The sequence below is a fragment of the Herpailurus yagouaroundi genome, unplaced genomic scaffold (genome assembly GCF_014898765.1).
Source record: "Herpailurus yagouaroundi ecotype Mexico unplaced genomic scaffold, PumYag 28, whole genome shotgun sequence".
In the NCBI taxonomy this organism is placed as follows: domain Eukaryota; kingdom Metazoa; phylum Chordata; class Mammalia; order Carnivora; family Felidae; genus Herpailurus; species Herpailurus yagouaroundi.
Genome location: NW_024412376.1, coordinates 32,508,012 through 32,526,358, shown reverse-complemented (window position 1 = coordinate 32,526,358; position 18,347 = coordinate 32,508,012).

The following is an 18,347-nucleotide window of genomic DNA, read 5'->3' as shown; positions in this document are numbered from 1 at the left end:
AATACAGATTTAGCTATCTGTTCTCACTGAACACACCAATATCTATCTCCTGGATTGGGTCATTGTGTTGCCCAGTTCTAAGGCGGCCAAGCGCATCGAATTCCAAGATAGCGGCCTCCCTCTTGCGGGGAGGTGTGCATGTGTGGCCTATGTGGGTTAAGCATAAGCCTTGCCCTGGCTCACAACCTGATAGTCTCTCTGGATCAGGTAAAACCCTCCCAAATTATGTGTGGCCTTCCTGGATGCACCACTCACATCCATATTACACTGTATAGATAGAATGATGTTTCTTTTTTTTCTGATCAGATATTTCATATATATATATTAGACTGCAAAAACACATATGTATAGAATGATAACTAATAATGAAGAAAACACCATCAAAATCATTACCCATGTCAAGAAACAGATCACTGACGTCTTTTCATGTAACGTATGATACTTCTTCCTCGTGATTCAATTCCTCTTCTCAAGATCATGTTATCCTAACTTTTGCGATAGTAATTAATGTCCCTGCTGGGCATGTTTATTGCTCCAAACCTTATGTCTTCATTTCTAAGCAATATGAACACATCTTCAATATGCATCTGCATTCTAAATGGCATTGCTTTGCTTGTCTTTGTACTTTTTTCCATTTTACCTATAGTAGTGACATGAAGTTATTTATAGGGTTCTCTTATTGTTTGTAAATATCAGTGTCACTGGCCTCTTTTACCTTCTTGATATATTTGTGATTTCATGCTTTTTATGATTCATTCTAGCCAGATAATTTTTCAGTTTATGTGTTGTTTCTTGAAGCTACATTTTTATTTTTTAAAAAAAAAATTTTTTTTTTCAACGTTTATTTATTTTTGGGACAGAGAGAGACAGAGCATGAACGGCGGAGGGGCAGAGAGAGAGGGAGACACAGAATCGGAAACAGGCTCCAGGCTCTGAGCCATCAGCCCAGAGCCTGATGCGGGGCTCGAACTCCCGGACCGCGAGATCGTGACCTGGCTGAAGTCGGACGCTTAACCGACTGCGCCACCCAGGCGCCCCTGAAGCTACATTTTTAAATGTGATCTCTATTTTATGTGTAGTTTCTATTTCATTCATTTATAAATCAACTGTTTAGTTTTAGATGTACAAAATTATTGTGAAGATAGTATAGTGAACTCAGATATAATTCTTTTATACCCACATCTAGTTTTCCCTCTTATTTACATCTGTTAGTACCACACATTTGTCATACTTAATTAATGGATACTGAAATATGATTATTATTAATTAAAGTACATACTTTATTCAGATTTCCTTAGTTTTCCCTAATGTCCTTTTTCTATTCCAGGGTCCCATTCAGGACACCACATGCATTTACTTGCCATGTGTCCTTAGGCTAGTCTTGATTGTGACTACTTCTCATGTTCCTTGATGAGATGACCTTGACAGTTTTAAAGATTACCAATGAAATATTTTGTAGAATTTCATTCAAATGCAATTTTTTCTCCTTTTTTCCTCATGATTAGAGTGGGATAGTGTGTTTTTGGGAAGAAGGCCACACAGAGGTGAAGGGCCTTCTCATCAAAACATGTCAAGGGTTAATACTGTCAATAGGATATTACTCTTGATGTTCACTCTGATCTGGCTTGAGGTCTTGATTGTCAGTCTTGTCTTCTGTGAAGTTCCTCTCTTTTTTCCTTCCTTTCCCATAATGCACTCTTTGGAAGAAAGTTACTATGTGCAGTCTCCACTCAGGAAGTGGGGGTTACATTGTACTTCTTAATGGCAGAATATTTACTTAAGTTATTTGAATATCTTTTACACACAATTGTCCCCCATTTGTTTATTATTGCTGGAATCTTCTCCATTTATTTTATTCGTTTAGTACATTAATAGGGACTCATGGATATTTATTTTATACTCTGGGTTTTAATCAAATACTACTTTGTTTTTTGCTCAAATTGGCCCACCTTTGACTATTGGGGGTTTTCAGTTGGCTCCCATGTTCTTTTGATATGCTCCTATCATTGTGTTTGTGTGTGCACATGCATGGGAGTGTGTGTGTTTTTTTAGTAGTTTATTACTTTGTGGAACTACCTTATGCTACAGGCTTAACTTGTGCCCCAGTCCTAGAATCAATCATTTCTCTGAAGAGCTCTGATTCCTTAAATTGGAGAGTAATATTAAAAACCAAGGGTTGCCTGGGTGGCTCAGTCAGTTAAGTGACCAACTCTTGATCTCGGCTCAGGTCGTGATTTCATGGTTTGTGAGATCGAGCCCCACATCGGACTCTGTGCTGACAGCATGGAACCGGCTTCCAATTCTCTCTTTCTCTCTCTCTCTCTCTCTCTCTCTGCCCCTTCTTCTCCTCTCAAAATAAATTAGTACACTTAAAAAAAAAAAAAACAACAAAGCAAGATCAGAGTTCTGGGTGTCCTTGTTGTTACTGAGGTGTTTATTCTTATGGTCTCATTTAACTAACAAAGGTTGGAAGTATATGTGTGTATACTAAGCTGTATATACATTATATGTATAACTATTTACATATATGTTTGTGTATATGTGTTTATATATGTTTATATATATGTAATATATATATTTTAGCTATTATTTATGTTTATATATGTATATGTTAAACATGATTTCCTACTGATGTCTCCAACTCTAATCTATTACCACGTAGATTATTCGAGCTTCCTCCCCTTCCTTAAGGGTAACCTTCTTCTCCAACAGTGAGAATCCTGGCTCTCACCATCTGTCATCAGTTTGCATTCAATGTCAGTATGCACGCGTATTGGTTTTGGGATTGTTCATTTGCCACCCCACAGGAAACAGCTTTATCAATAGAGTATGGTGCTGTGTACAGGTTTTTGCTTGTTTGTTTCTGTCCTTATGGTTACAGACTACACTCACTTCCAGATGTTAGGCCGGCACTTTATTCTCCTACTTGCTTCAGTGAGGTTATTTCAGATATTTGTAACACATTCGGATTCTTTTGGCCACTTTCTATATTCCATCCCAAATTCCCAAATCTCCTAAATTATTTTATTAAAAATTTACATACGCATCAAACTAAAAACCTGCACAGCAAAGGAAATTATCAACAGATGAAAAAGCAGCCTATGGAATGGGACAAAATATTTACAACCCTTAGCACACTAAGATTTACTCTTTGTGCTTTAAGCTCATTGGGTTTGACAAATATTTAATGTATTGTATTCACCACTATAGTATCATAAAGAATAGTTTTATTGTTCTTAACATTCACCCATTTAACTCTCTCTCTTTTGTGAGAACATTTAAGTTCTACTCTCTTCGCACATTTAAATCATACAATACAATGTTATCAGCTAAAGTATCATGTTCTACATTGGATCCTCAGATTTTACTCATAACTGAAAATTTGTACCCTTTCGCCATCCTTTTGCTATATCCGCGCTCTCCGGGTCCTGGCAACCATTTTTCTCCTGTTTCTGAGTTCAACTTTATTTTAGATTCCGCATATAAGTGTTACCATAAGGTATTTGTCTTTCTGTTTGGCTTATTTCAGTTCACATAATGCCTTCCAGATTTACCCACGTTGTCGCTAATGACAGGATTTCCTTTTTTTTTTTTTAAGGCTGAATATATATTCATAATATATTCCATTGTATATATGTGTATGTATTTTCTTGATCCATTCATCCAATGACAGACACTTAGGCTGTTTCCATACCTTGGCTATCATGAATAATGCCACAATAAACATGGTAGCACAGATATCTCTTCAATATATCTACTGTACTTGCTGTTACTTCAGGGAGGTTTTCTGTGTTTCTTCTCGTCAACTCTAGGATTTTCTACACAGACGGTCATGTCATCTTTGAGCAAAAACTGTTTTCACTTGGTTGTTCTGTGATAGGGGCCCAGAAAGAAAATCAACAAGAAAGAAAATAAATTTCATTGTGAAAAGTAAATTTCCTTCCTTCCTTCCTTCCTTCCTTCCTTCCTTCTTTCCTTTCTTTACCACTTCCTACTCACTCATTTCTTATTTTTTTCCTTTATTCCTTTCTTATATAGATATTTATAGTGACCTATAATGTGCCATATTTCTCCATGAAGATTTCAGAATTTTTGTCCTACACAGGTAGCTTTAGAACTCATTCCAAATCATTGAGGATACTTTCTAAGAATTGGAGCAAATGTAAGGGTGCCTGGGTGGCTCAGTCTGTTGAGTGTCTGACCTCGGTTCAGGTCATGATCTCACGGTTCATGGGTTCGAGCCCCGCATCGGGCTCTGTGCTGACAGCTCAGAGCCTGGAGCCTGCTTCCGATTCTGTGTCTCCCTCTCTCTCTGCCCCTCACCCACTTGCACTCTGTCTCCCTCTGTCTCAGAAATAAATAAACATTAAAAATATTAAAAAAAAAAAGAATTGGAGCAAATGTAAATGTTGAAGAACATATGCCCTCTAGCTTGAACTGAAATACATCACTATGCATCTGAATTGCTTCTCTCCTTCTTATTCTTCTGTTTATCTCTTCTACTAGCTCTGTTATAGACTAATATGCTCATTAATATCAATTAGTGTCATGTATCCTTATTCTACAGGAATGAGAATAGATTGTGAAATTCTAACAAGGTGACAGATGGGAACAAGTCTTAGTAGAAGACAAAAATGGAAAAGTTCTATTGGATTGTTAAAAAAAAATTTTAACACTTACTTATTTTTGAGAGAGAAAAACAGAGTGCTAGCAGGGGACGGGCAGAGACAGAGGTAGACACAGAATCTGAAGTAGGCTCCAGTCTCTGAGCTGTCAGCACAGAGCCTGATGTGGGGCTCGAACCCACAAACTGTGAGATCATGACCTGAGCCAAAGTCAGATGCTTAACTGACTGAGCCACCCAGGCATCCCAAAGGTCTATTGGATTTTAATTCAAATCTTAATAATAAGATTGTTCTGTGTAACAGAAAGCAACCATGCAATAATACTGAAAGCTTACTTCTTAATCATATTCTATGGTGAAATGTTCTGTCTCTTTCTCTCTCCTCTGTCTCTTCTCTGAAGATGTATAGTGTAGTTTCTTTGTGTCTAGTGTTTTGTTATTGTATGACAGTATGCCTTAATAAATGTGCTTTTTGTTTTTGTTTTTATTTTTGTCTTTGTTTTAGCGAGAGAGCAGGCATGTACGCACATGCAGGGGAGGAGCAGGGGGGGGAGAGAGAGAAAATACTAAGCAGGCTCAATGCCCATTACAGAGTCCAATGTGGGGCTTGATCTGAGTTCATGACCTGAGACAAAATCAAGAGTTGGGGATTTAACCAACTGAGCCACCCAGGTGCCCCAATAAATGTATGTTTTTTATCTATTGTGCTAGACAATCAGTGGATTTTTTTCAATATGGATACTCTTGTCTTCCAAATTTGATTTTTTCCTTAATTTGTTGTGTTAATAATTTTTAGTTTCTGCAAAACAATTATTCAGAATTTGTTCTTCCACTAATTCATCTTCTAATTGCATTTTTCCTATTTTCCAACCAAAAATTAATTTTTTTGCTTCATTTTCTGAAGATTTTTCAAATTGACCTTCTTCCTCATTCATCTGAATTTGTTATTTCTGTTTTTATATTTTTAATTGCCAAGAGCACTTTCTGTTGTACACATAGCCTTTTTTATTGTATTCTATTCTTGTTTCATATATGGAACACCTCTCTCTCTCTTCCTCTCTCTGTTAATTGACAATAGTTTTTTTTAATCTATTTCCTCAAGTTGCTTTTTATATTTGTGTATCTCACTCTTTTTCATAAAAGAGGTTTTTCCTAAATGGTGATCATAGGTGTTCTGCTCATATTTATGAATAAGATGTTAAGAAGTCTCTCAGAATTCTGAGCACATAAGTACCACTGGTCAACCATAAGATTCACTATTATCAGAAGCTCCAGGGGAAAGATTAAAAGCTAAGGTTAAAAAGTGATTGACTCTCTTCCGGGAACTGACTGGGTTAACATGGTTTATGTAAACTCTCACTTAGTTCCTCCAAATCTAGTACGATATTTTGTAAATGTCTGATGTCTTGCATTACAGAGACAGTGTGCTTTCCTTTCTCTCTAGTTTTCTGATGGATAAGAAGAGACACTTTACTCCATCTCAAAGAGTCCAAAAGTATATAGATATCTAATTGCTTCTTAGGAGACTTTCAACAAATATTGTTTTAACCAAAACTTTATACTCAGTTTCAGAATTCCACAAAATTTTGAGCCTTCACAGTGTTGTACAGTGCTCTATACTACCTTCTTTCTGTTAAAAATTTTATTTTCTTCAAAATATCTGGAGCCCTGGAAATACCTGGAAAACAATCAAAGGTTCACAGTCAAATTTATTGTTAATGAACAAAAACCAAGATAATAAATCCCTTGTTTTTTTTTTCATTTTGTACACACATGCACAATAACTCAAGAATATCTTGATATACCACTTGTCTGACACAGATTATCTATTGATGTCCACATGATTACAATGTATTTGGACCTAAAAATACTTTCAAAATTTATTTAGCAGACATAAATTATAAGTTCATTAAAAGATCTTATCAAACTAAGTGTGTTAGAAAGACCTAAAGTAATACATACCTTCGGTAAACATTTCTATAGTGTCATTAATCATCATGCATTCAAATTAAATGATTCAAATAAATTACTTAGGATCAAATCATTCAGACTAATCACAGTGTCACATATTAGGAAATTGCATGTCTAATAAATTGCTATGCATATTGTCAGCCATGCAACTCCAACTTTGCCTTATTTTCTCCCTCCCCTAAAATAACACAATAATTCTAACATTTGCTAATGTTACTCTTCTCCATATATTATAGGTTCTTTTCCATGATAGAGGCAAAATCATTCTCATTACCTTTGTTCTCTTTTGTTATACAAATTAAAGTTTTAACAATTCCACACTTTTTAAGTAACATTAAATATAACTGCAAAGTGAGCAGGTAAAAATTAAACACAAACCAAATTAGTATTTCCTTTTGCAAATACAAGTATAGAGCAGCATTTTCTTATTCAGAATCGATGCAATTTTCATGTAAGATTGTCTTTAAATATTACTATATTTTTCCCATTTTATGTTAATTTCCACTCCTATAATATTTAGTTTGGGGCAATTTGTTAGTACATTCATTCCTCATGCATATCAATTAATATTCATGTTAGGAAACATCCTGAAATGATATATATAACACATATATTTTATAAAATGCAGATAAAATTGAAATAAAAAATAAATTCATATAATTGGATCTTTATGCAGTTTAAAGAGCAGAGGAGTTAGTTGGTTCAGATAGATTCAGCATGGTATAGATCTAGAGTCAACAGAAAACTAATCTGTAAGGATTTCCATTTTTACATTCTACACAATGTTCTTCATGGCAGAAAACCAATCTTGTAAAATTACTAACAATCATAATTAGATGGTTTAAATCAAACAGGAAAAAGCAATTATAATGATTATATAAATAGAGATGTCAATTTCACTTATAGGAATGTCATTACTACCTTTTAAATTCTCATATCCAAGTTTTACCTGGATAAAATACATGAAATATACTTTTAATATATATGTAAATATAATAAATACTGTTCTTAGATTTCAGACAAGAGGTAGGGCTTAATATCTGGAAATATGGAAAAAAGTGATGTCCTTGGTTTTTATCTCAGAATAACTTCGAGGCTGCACTATATGGATGTGAGCCCAAAGAACGCAGTCCTGAGGAGAGAAGATAGAAATTGGAGTTTGATATTATTGAGGTGACTGAAGTTAATGGGCAGGGTAATGGAGTAAAGGGAGTTGCACATAGGAAGAAATACGTATAGGAGACTCAGAACGATTATGTCTTCTCTTGACACAAAATTCCAGTGAAGCTTATTTTGCCATCATTAAATTCAGATTAAAAATAATAACATACATTTTACTTTCTTAATTTAGGCAACGGTGGTAAATTAATAAAAAAACACACTGGATTAAGAATCAAAATTGCTGATCAGAATTCACAAAATAACTATGTGTTGTTCACCTTTTCTTATATTACTTTATACTTTCAGATTACAGCTGACTAGTAACTCTGAAATATCACACATTATAATATGTTTCTACTTACTGCCAGCAAGGATTATACAGCTCTTGTCATGTGTGACTCACCTGCAAATTGTATAATACCTGAACTGGTCCATAACCTAGAATTCATTGAGTGAGACGAGTATGCTAATCACATGCTATGTGGCTATAAAAGTTTCTAAATGCTTACTTGTGATTTATGTACTCATCTTGTGGTGGCTCAGGACCGGTTGATGTAGAGCACCAGGACCATCGTCTAGATTTCAGTAGGTAAGATAAGAAATGTAGACACCATATATAGGAAGAACAAAACCAAAATCTTATCTTTGAAATACATAGCACGTCTTTCTGTATGTGTACAGTTTGAACATGATGGTTCAAAGTAAGGATTTCTTTTTTCAGCTTCATTTCCTAAAAACACAACTAAAGGATGTGCAGCTATGAAGGATTATGCTGACCAAAAAAGTGGTTTGGAATTTAAATTATATGTTGGAGTCTGTTTGGATGGTATTGTTGCGATAGTATGAAAACATTCTGGGTAGTTACCCAGATTAAGGAGTTGTACTTCCTTCATCAGGAAAGTATTGCTATAAAAAACAAAAGCCAGCTAAACACTGAATTTAGCAACAGAATAAAAACTCTGAATGATGTAAATGCTAATGCAATACATTTAGAGAATATGCGCTATGTCATTTAATGATATGGAAAGTGATCAAAAGCAATCATCACAGCACAGCAAGGTGCAATGGTTGTTGAAGGAAACATTCTGTGAAGATCTACTTTTTGTATGTGTACAAAACCAGAAATCAGTTTGGTTCTATTTTTTTTTTTTTTTTTTTTTTTTTAGAACTGTGAATTGCACACTGACTTGCTTAGTTGTCTATTGTCTTGGGTATGTTCAATAATATTTATACTGCCATGTGAGAAAAAAATTCAGTGTGTTTTTCATTAGCAATTAGAATCATAAGGCAACAATAAAAGTAGGAGGCTTGGAAGAATGATTTCTATAGGTTGTTGTGTCATGTTTCATCATATAACAATTTTTGTTATATGTAGGTAGAATTCGTGATATTGCACATCTAATAAAAGTTATTACTTAAGATTTTGCAAATTTGATACAAATACGTAAAATTTGTATCAAATTTTAGATACAGAATCTGTTACGATTCAGATAATAAGAAATCTGTGAAACTGTCATTCATTTATTTTATAAACACATAAATTTATTTAAAATTTTATAGAATAAATGATTAAAAGTGGCCATTGATTAAAAATTAAAGATAAATTTAAAAATATGGAATGACTTACTTCAGTTTGAAATAAAGTTTTTAAATGAATGTGGTAAAACTTATTTAAATATCTTCTTTAATTTAGTTTCTCTATCTTTCATCTTATTTTTGAAAAAGTGAAATAGGTTAAGTATACATTGTCTCCACAAAAGAGAGCTGTTAATCCAACTTAAGTCAGATAAATTAACAAATTCGTAACTATAAAGTAAGCAAGTGAACATATTCCATATTAAATATTTTAAATCTCATATGCATGGTATTTGTTTAAAATGTGCAAATAGATATAGAATAGGAATGTGTCATCAGCTATTGCTACAAGTATAATGTATAACAGAACTTTCTAACAGTGGCTTAAAAGAACATTTGTTTTTGCTTATCAATCTCAGTTTTACTTCTTCGTATTAAAAATAAGCTGTATGCCAGATGATGTCCCATGAGGTCCTGGTTCAGCTGAACCAATTATTTTAAAGAACAATACTAAAACAGAAGGAGGCTCAAAGAAGTCATAGAAACTAGGACACATAATAGGACAGAATTAGAACACTTCCAAAAATATCCCTGTCAAGAGCCAGGACTGTCACAGACTCAATGGTTCCAAATCTATATCAGAAAGCAATCGACATAGTTTCTCTAGCAGCACGAGAAGTAAAGCCTCAGTATTTGATCAAGGATTAAAGTCAATGTCTGTGAATGAGGAAGTTCCAAATTCTTTTTAATAGGCTATTTGAAGTGTAGCCAGTTTCTCATGTAACCAACAGGACGGAAACCTTGGAAAAAATATACCAGAAATAATCAGATTAGTAACTAAATTAAAAATGATTAAATGAATATATGAACAAAGCCTAAATGGATAGGCAAAACCTTTATTATATGTGGACGAGAGGAAGCATAAATTAAGAAAATACTAATAAAATCCACATGAGTAACAGAAGGGAAAAATATTCTAGATAGCATAACAGCTGCTAAAGACATTGAAGGCTTAACGTGTGCCTGGGAATGATGCCATAGAATAAAAACTGCTTCAGAGCTAAGCTTGAGAAACAAGACAAAATGAACAGAGTAAGTATATTGAGCTAGGCATTATTTACAATAAGTTGCATAGAAACACTACTTAGAAGGCACACTTAGGGAGAGGCATCCCCAAAGAAGCAAGGATGGAATGTCCACAAACAATATGTTTAAAATATTGGGAAATGATAGGAATATAATTAAATGACATGTAAAATAATGGATTCAGGTTGTGAGATGGCCTATAAGACAATATAAAGCAATAATTACTCCAACAACTGAATGCATGATAACAATGAATATTATTTGGGTTGCTTTTCAGAATACATGACAGATAAATAAAATCTAAGTCTATGAAGGTAGGATAAGCAGATGGGAACCTATCTCTCCAACCCAGCTCAAAATGCAAATAGCTTCCAACACAAAGTAGAAAGAAACTTAAGGACATAGTAAAAATAATATACGATGTTTTATAAAAAGACATAATCAAAGTCACCATTTCATAATATAATTCAAAATTGTAGCTTGCTAATAAAAAGCTTCTATGAATTGGAGATTTGTCATGGACTTTAAAAATGTAAAAAAAAAAAGGTAACAAAATTGGCAGGATCTAGATGAGGTTTAGGACAATTAATTTGTGAGATTTCTGTTACCACGAGGAAATACATGTCAGCAATTTATTTGTCCATGCTCTTTGCAATTTCATAGTTGAAGACCACCAAAAACATTTCACATTACATGGAAAGGGCCCAATATATTTTCATTAGACAGCTCCAAGAGTTATTTCAGTAGACCAAAGAGAGTAAATAACCTATGTAAAAACATTTAACTGTAATAGATATTTATAGATATATAATCATAGAAGAAAATAAAGAAAAATGTATCAAAAGGCTAATGAAATAATAGAACTTTTACAAATAGAGGATAATCAATACTGCAAGAAAAAGTACAACTTAATGAACCCCAGTTAAGTTCTTAGAATTTGGTCTTTCAAGGAAGAAAAAGACCCTAATAAGACAAACAAAAAAATATATGGAAATGGCAACCTCTGAAGATAAGGAAATGCAAAAATTCTGTAATAATTTTGTTTTCCTTGACTTGAGAGAAAACAATCATTCCTTACTATGGAAAATCATCAATATTATAATAGTCAAAAAATAACTCCCCCAAACAAATCTGGAGACTGCAAAAACTAGTTTTAAGCAGGGAGTCTTGAATTAGTCACTTTCCTATGTAAGTTCTAGGACTCTCCTGACAAATTCTAGACCCCAAAGTCAGAAATATTTCAGAGATTCAGAACATATTAATATTTTACATCTTTGTTCTGATTCTGGTCCAAAGAAATTTTCAACTTGTATTTGAACCCAGCTGTGTCATTTTGTTTTTATCTAATTATATTCCATCCATTCATGCATATAGAATGGAGGGGCTTATAAAAGGATGAAATTACTATATCATCATGAATGAAAATTGATATAATTTCTTTGAAACATAGTTTGTATAAAAGTAATAAACGTGATTAATAAAAACAAAGCCCAAAAAATAAAAACATGAATCACCACCAAAATACTTGCATCTTATCATACTATAGATTTCTTAAAGAAAGTAAAAAGAAGTTACACTTTTATTATTTTTTTTAGATAATCTCTACACCCAAAGTGGAACTCAAAGTCACAACCCTGAGATCAAGAGTTGGATGCTTCACTGACTAAGCCACCCAGGTGCCCCCCCCAAAAGTCATAGCTTTGGTAACCAGATTACAATGTCTGGCACGGATTAAAAAAACCTAAACCATACCAAAATGGACTTTAAAGATGTTACCTTTCAATAGCATTCCAAGGGCTACAACAATGAAGGATATTATATCTATACATAGCAACTAAAGTTAAGGAAAGAGAGAGCATCAATTAAGAAAATTCAAGTCATTAAAAATCAATAAAGGTAAAAATCATACATAACATCAGTCAGATTGTCCTACATAGCTTAAGCTACAGATAATATGTTCCATTCTATCCCCAGAGTAAGGAATTGTTGTCCTCTTCTGGTAATGGACGTTTAAACTATCCCTCTCCTAAGGCCTGCTTTCCCATTCTGGGTTCTATCCTCTTAAGAGTCATAGAGAGCTGTGGATTCTGGTTGGTTTTGCCATCAAATATTGACTATAACCACAGAGGAAAAAGTTGACCTTAATGATGAAAATGTTATATCTAGAAGAAATATTAATTTCTGCAGTGGACACAGATGCATAGGAGACACATTACCTAAAGAAGCAAATCTTCAGGTATTCACCTTCTCACTCTGTTGCATATATTTAGTGTAGGGGATTTAGTCAGAACTCCCAGGTTCTTTTAGATAAAGTTCTCTCAGTTCCTTTTTGATTCAAAGATAGGGAGGAGTGATGGAATCAGACCTACAGGGAGTGATAAGAGTCTCTTCATCTGAAACATCTGACCACCTCAAAGAGGAGCGGTGTCATATTGCCTTTGACAGTGGAACCCAAACCTCATTTCAGAGGCTAATCAACTTACCTGGTGGCAACCAGAAAGACTCTAGAGGAATCTTTTAAGTAGCATTTCCCTGGGAAAGAAAAGTTTCCAATATCACAATAAATTACAAGACTTTAATCTTAGTGGCCTGGGGCCCAAAGTACTCCAGGTTGAGAAGTCCTCTCTTTTATCAGTTTGTACGTAGACATCCTCCCCAGAGCACTGGGACACTCCCAGGTTATTGTAATAAGTCTGATTCATACATTGGTCTTTTTCAGATTGTCTTCCTTTTCCCCTCTGAAGAGCCATCCCTATTCCATTGTGCCTTATCCATATGAGGTTTCCTATAAATACTTGCAGGTTTCTTTTCTTTGAGATATGGGAAGTTAGAATGGTTCTGCAAAGATAAGAGTGATTCTGTCCCTTTATTCACACCTGACATGGATTTTTATATCATTGTTATGATCATTATAAATGAATACAGGAGGAAGTTAAACAGAATATCTTAAATTTTTTTTTTCAACGTTTATTTATTTTTGGGACAGAGAGAGACAGAGCATGAACGGGGGAGGGGCAGAGAGAGAGGGAGACACAGAATCGGAAACAGGTTCCAGGCTCTGAGCCATCAGCCCAGAGCCTGACGCGGGGCTCGAACTCACGGACCGCGAGATCGTGACCTGGCTGAAGTCGGACGCTCAACCGACTGCGCCACCCAAGCGCCCCCAGAATATCTTAAATCATTGGTATAGTTGACTAATTTAAGTGCTTCTTTGCCCTTTAGCAAGGATACTTATTTTGCCTCAATGTTCTATGGGCCTAAAAAATTCTCATCTTCTAATTAATGTATTATTGAGAAATTGTTCAAGTAATAATGGCATACATGTGTCAAAGAAAAAATGCACTGGGTAAGTTGAAAAGGCAAGGAGGATTTTATTCAAGACTACTACAGTAGGAGAGAGATTGAATTCAGTTCTGCTAGAACAAAAGACAAGAGGGGCGCCTGTGGTTCAGACCAAATTCTACTCAGGTCAAGATCTCATGGTTTGTGAGTTTGAGCCCCACCTTGGTCTCTCTGCTGTCAGTGTGGAGCCTGCTTCAGTTCTTCTGTTCCCCTCTCTCTTTGTCCCTCTCCTGCTTGCTCTCTCTCTTTCTCTCTCTCTCTGTGTCTCAAAAATAAATAAACATTAAAAAGAAAAGAGAGTGTTGAGTGCTAGAATGAGTTATTGGAAAAGTATTGGGTGACTTTAGGGAAGAGGTAGGCCAAAGTGATTAGGCAATTTGTATTTGCTAATTGGTGTTCATCAAAGTTAAACCCCTATTTTCCCACAGAAAGTAGGAGATAAGGGTACTTTCTTGATGATTACATTACCAAGGGATAGTTTCCAGCCCTTGAGAATGACATTACTGGCTTGAAATATTGACAAGAGGCTGGGAGAAGGTTTATATTTCAAAGGAACAGAGAAGGAATTTACAATTGCATGTTTTCTAAAGGAAAGCCAAGAAGCAACCTGTCTAAAGTTTAATTAAGATGAGGAGAATATTCAGACAGATTTGGCCACAGGTATCCTTAAGCTAACATAACCAGATTTTATGTTTGGCCATAAGCATTCATTTTACGTCAATATATTTTTCCACATTCTGGCAACCCAATTTTAAGTTACTAAATTTTATTAACAAGCACCTCTCAAAAAGGGACCTTAGTCTCTTATAAATGTTCTCTTATCAGATGCTAATACACAAGCATATTGTTTTTGTAGGATGTTTGAAGATGAATTGATCCAGGGCAGCTGGCATAGCGAGAACAAAATTTGACTATAATGCTACGAGAAAATTTTATTTTTTATCCTCTGAATTGATCTGAAGAGAACAATTGGCAAATTGTGTTTGCATATCTTGACTATTTCCTTCAAGGAAGCACCAGCCATAGTGGTAAATCCCAGGACGATGTTATAATTAAAGCTAAAGAGACACCTAACACTAAAAAGAAATCCAGGGCAGCTTGCAGAACACTGATGATGTTTTTCCTACAACAAAGCTCTTAACAATCAAATGGTTGTATTCTCCATCAGCATTTATCTATGATCTCTTAGGCAATACAAAAGTTAGGAAATTAGAAAATTAAAGTTGCAAGGTAGTGACCCTTTTGTTGTGTCAGCACTTAAAGAATAACCACAGGGTGCGTGGGTGGCACCGTTGGTTGGGCAACAGGCTTCAGCTCAGGTCATGATCTCATGGTTCCTGGTTGGAGCCCGGTGTCAAGCTTTGTGCTTACAGCTCAGAGCCTGTCTTCAGATTCTGTGTCTCCCTCTCTCTCTGTCCCTCCCATGCTCTCTCTCTCAAAATAAATAAAACATAAAAAAAAAAAAATTAAAAAGAAAGAAAGAAAGAGTAACCACTACAAGCAGTGTATATTAGAAAGCTCTTTGGGGATGACTTTGAGGGTACCTGACCTCTGGTTCATTTTAGTACTTGACCTCAGGGCACTAGGAGGCTCCTCACCCTCTTGCCTGTCCTTGGAAGGTGCATTCTGCTTCCCTTCCCCGTTCCCAGAGGCTGCTCTTTCCATAGCCTTGAGATGGTGATCTTGTGTTAAGATCCTCTGGATAATATATATGACTGAAGCCAGTTAAGGTACTATAAAACTTTTAAGATTTGGCCAGCCAGTGCAGAGATCTACTCATCTCGAGGTTGTATAGGAAAAGTCTCATAGGTAACTTTTCTTGCCTATTATACCTGCCACCACCAATGTGGAGGGGCCTCCCTCTTTCTTCAGTCTCTCCCTGCCCTCTCTGTGTATGGGGGATGGTTACAGATTTTACTTGGGAGGCTCCTGAGGATCTTGAGAGCCTACAAGCCCTTAGAGTGACAGCTAAGTCTTAACATGGCACGTTGTTTCATAGAGAGCTTTAAACAATACAAATCCACTATGCACAAAATATGAGAAGGGAAAGCACTGAGAGAAAGACACTTGGGTCTACAGGGTATAATTCAATATAAGGTTTTTCAAATGAAAGAATTCTAAATACATGTATTACTATTATTTTTTGTTTCTTTGGAGAACATTTATTTAGGAACCAATTAAATGGCTTCTATAAATTTGTAAATAATAAAATTATACTAGATTTAGCTCTTTGGAAGTAATAATGGAGACTTCCCAAGCTCAACCAATAGAGAAGACACACGGAAAAAGGATACTCCAAAGAAACACTCTGGATTAGTGACAGCATTTTTTTATCTCTTGACATCACTGATTGCTCGAACTTAGTCTTGACTGTGATAACAATGCTTTCAAAAACATTCCCTCTGTTTACTTGGCAATAAAATGAGGGCTGCCATTATATTATCTCTGGTCAAAAATAATATAGAATATTTAAATGAAATGTAATGACATGATAGAACTTGAACTCTCCTTCAAATTTGATTCATCCTTTTTTTTTTTTAATTTGAAATTAGTATTAGATTAGACCAATTTTATGCCAAGGATACATTGTTGCTAAGAGCCAGATGGAAATAATAAGTTGATTTGGGGCCAACTAAAAATTCTTCTTGAGAAATCTAGTCAAAGTTCTGAATTCGCAACAGGTTATTTTAGTAGAATGTGTCATTTTTATATTCTAAAACACACACTCCGCCAGCACCACTGACAAAATGTCTTTCCATTTCAACATATTCGTGAATTTGAGGTGATGGATGCAGATGAAAACCTATTGCTTGAGAAGAATGTACTTCTATGCTACCTAATGAAAATATCTATAACTCTGCGATGCTTCTCAAGCTCCAAAAGATCATATAGGACAATTTAGAGTTCATGTCTCTGCTTACTGTGATATTTATAAGTGTTAATTGAGTTGTATTTTTGAGCAGTATGCTAAGCACTAGGAGTCCATGATGGTTAAAATATAATCTCTAGGTAAATTTGTGATTACAAAATAAAAGTATTATATGAAAATATCTGGATATAGGTATGGAATTATACAGGCAAAAATACTTAAATACAGAAATACCATATGTTATTATTAACAGAGTCTGAGAAATTTAGACCATGATTAAGGTCCTTTAGCTAAACTTATATCAATTACTAAAGCATTAATGGTTGAGTTTCTATTATTTGCAAGGCCCACTGGGATATCGGTCAGCTTGCTGCACATGGAAAAGTGCTGGCCAGTTGTCTTGTGTGCACCTCCTAATGTGTGTACTAAGATTTTCCATAAAGAGGATCTGTAAGATTCCTTCTAGTACAAATATTCTGTGTATTAATAATACGGACACCAGCAATAGCTGAGTTGAATCCTAGTGATGCTCTACTTATTAGGTAGAATAAGGGCTTACCTATCAGTGTACAGATGAGATCACATCAAATATTAATCCTTCTCACAAATTCATTATTTCACCCTGTTCAGATGATGGAGAAACTCCAGCCATGTGCAAATCCCCCTGTGAAATTACTGCTGCTTGGGGCAACATGAGCTTCAGAGCCCAGTGAAATTCACTGTTTCACATCCAAATTGGTGTACATTCAAAGCGCTTTACTAATAGTAGATGCATATTACTTCCTCATGTCTAAGGCATTATTACTCTATTAACTTGACTCTTGTTTCCTTTTCTCCTTTGCTTGAATAGCACAAACAGGACCTAAGATATTCTGCAAAAGCCACAGTTAGTTCAAAACTTGATAATTTCTTTTGTGCTTATTTTCTCCTCTTTACTTTCTTTCCTTTCCAAATGACATTAATACACTTCTTATTTCAGAATCAGAATTCACTTCATTAGTACTTTACCAACACAGGAGTCTCTGTATCCTCAATATAATGGGTTTCATATATTATGTGTATATATATATATATATGTGTATATATATATATGTGTGTATGTGTGTGTGTGTGTGTGTGTGTGTATACATATATATGATTAAACCTAGTAAGCTCAAATAACAACTACCTTAAACTTATTAAAAGATATTTGCATATCGGAGGGTAGTACATAAATCTGACTGCAATTCAGGGGATTTCTACATCAGTGAAATTTCTAGGGCTCCAGGGGTGTTAGACATATCAAGGTATATCCCTTGTAAGGTGAAGGATAAGTTGTTGCACCTGATCCCTCCTACAACCAAAACAGGGTTACAAAACCTAGTGGGTCTCTTTAGATTTTGGAAGCAAGATATTCCTTATTTGGATGTATTACTCTCGCTCATTTGCTGAACAAACTTAAAAGCTGATAGTTTTGAGTGGGACCAGAGCACAAGAAGGCTCTGAAGCAGGTCTAGGCTGCTGTTCAAGCTACTCTACCACTTTGGCTACACAATCTAGCAGATCCAAAGGTACTGAAGGTTCAGTGGCAGGTAGGGATGCTGTTTAGAATGTTGGCAAGACCCTATAGGTAAACTTCAGTACAAGCCTCTTGCATTTTGGAGCTAGACCCCGCCATCATCTGTAGAGAAATACTCTCTTTTTGAGAAACAACTCTTGGCCTGCTACTGAGCCTTAGGA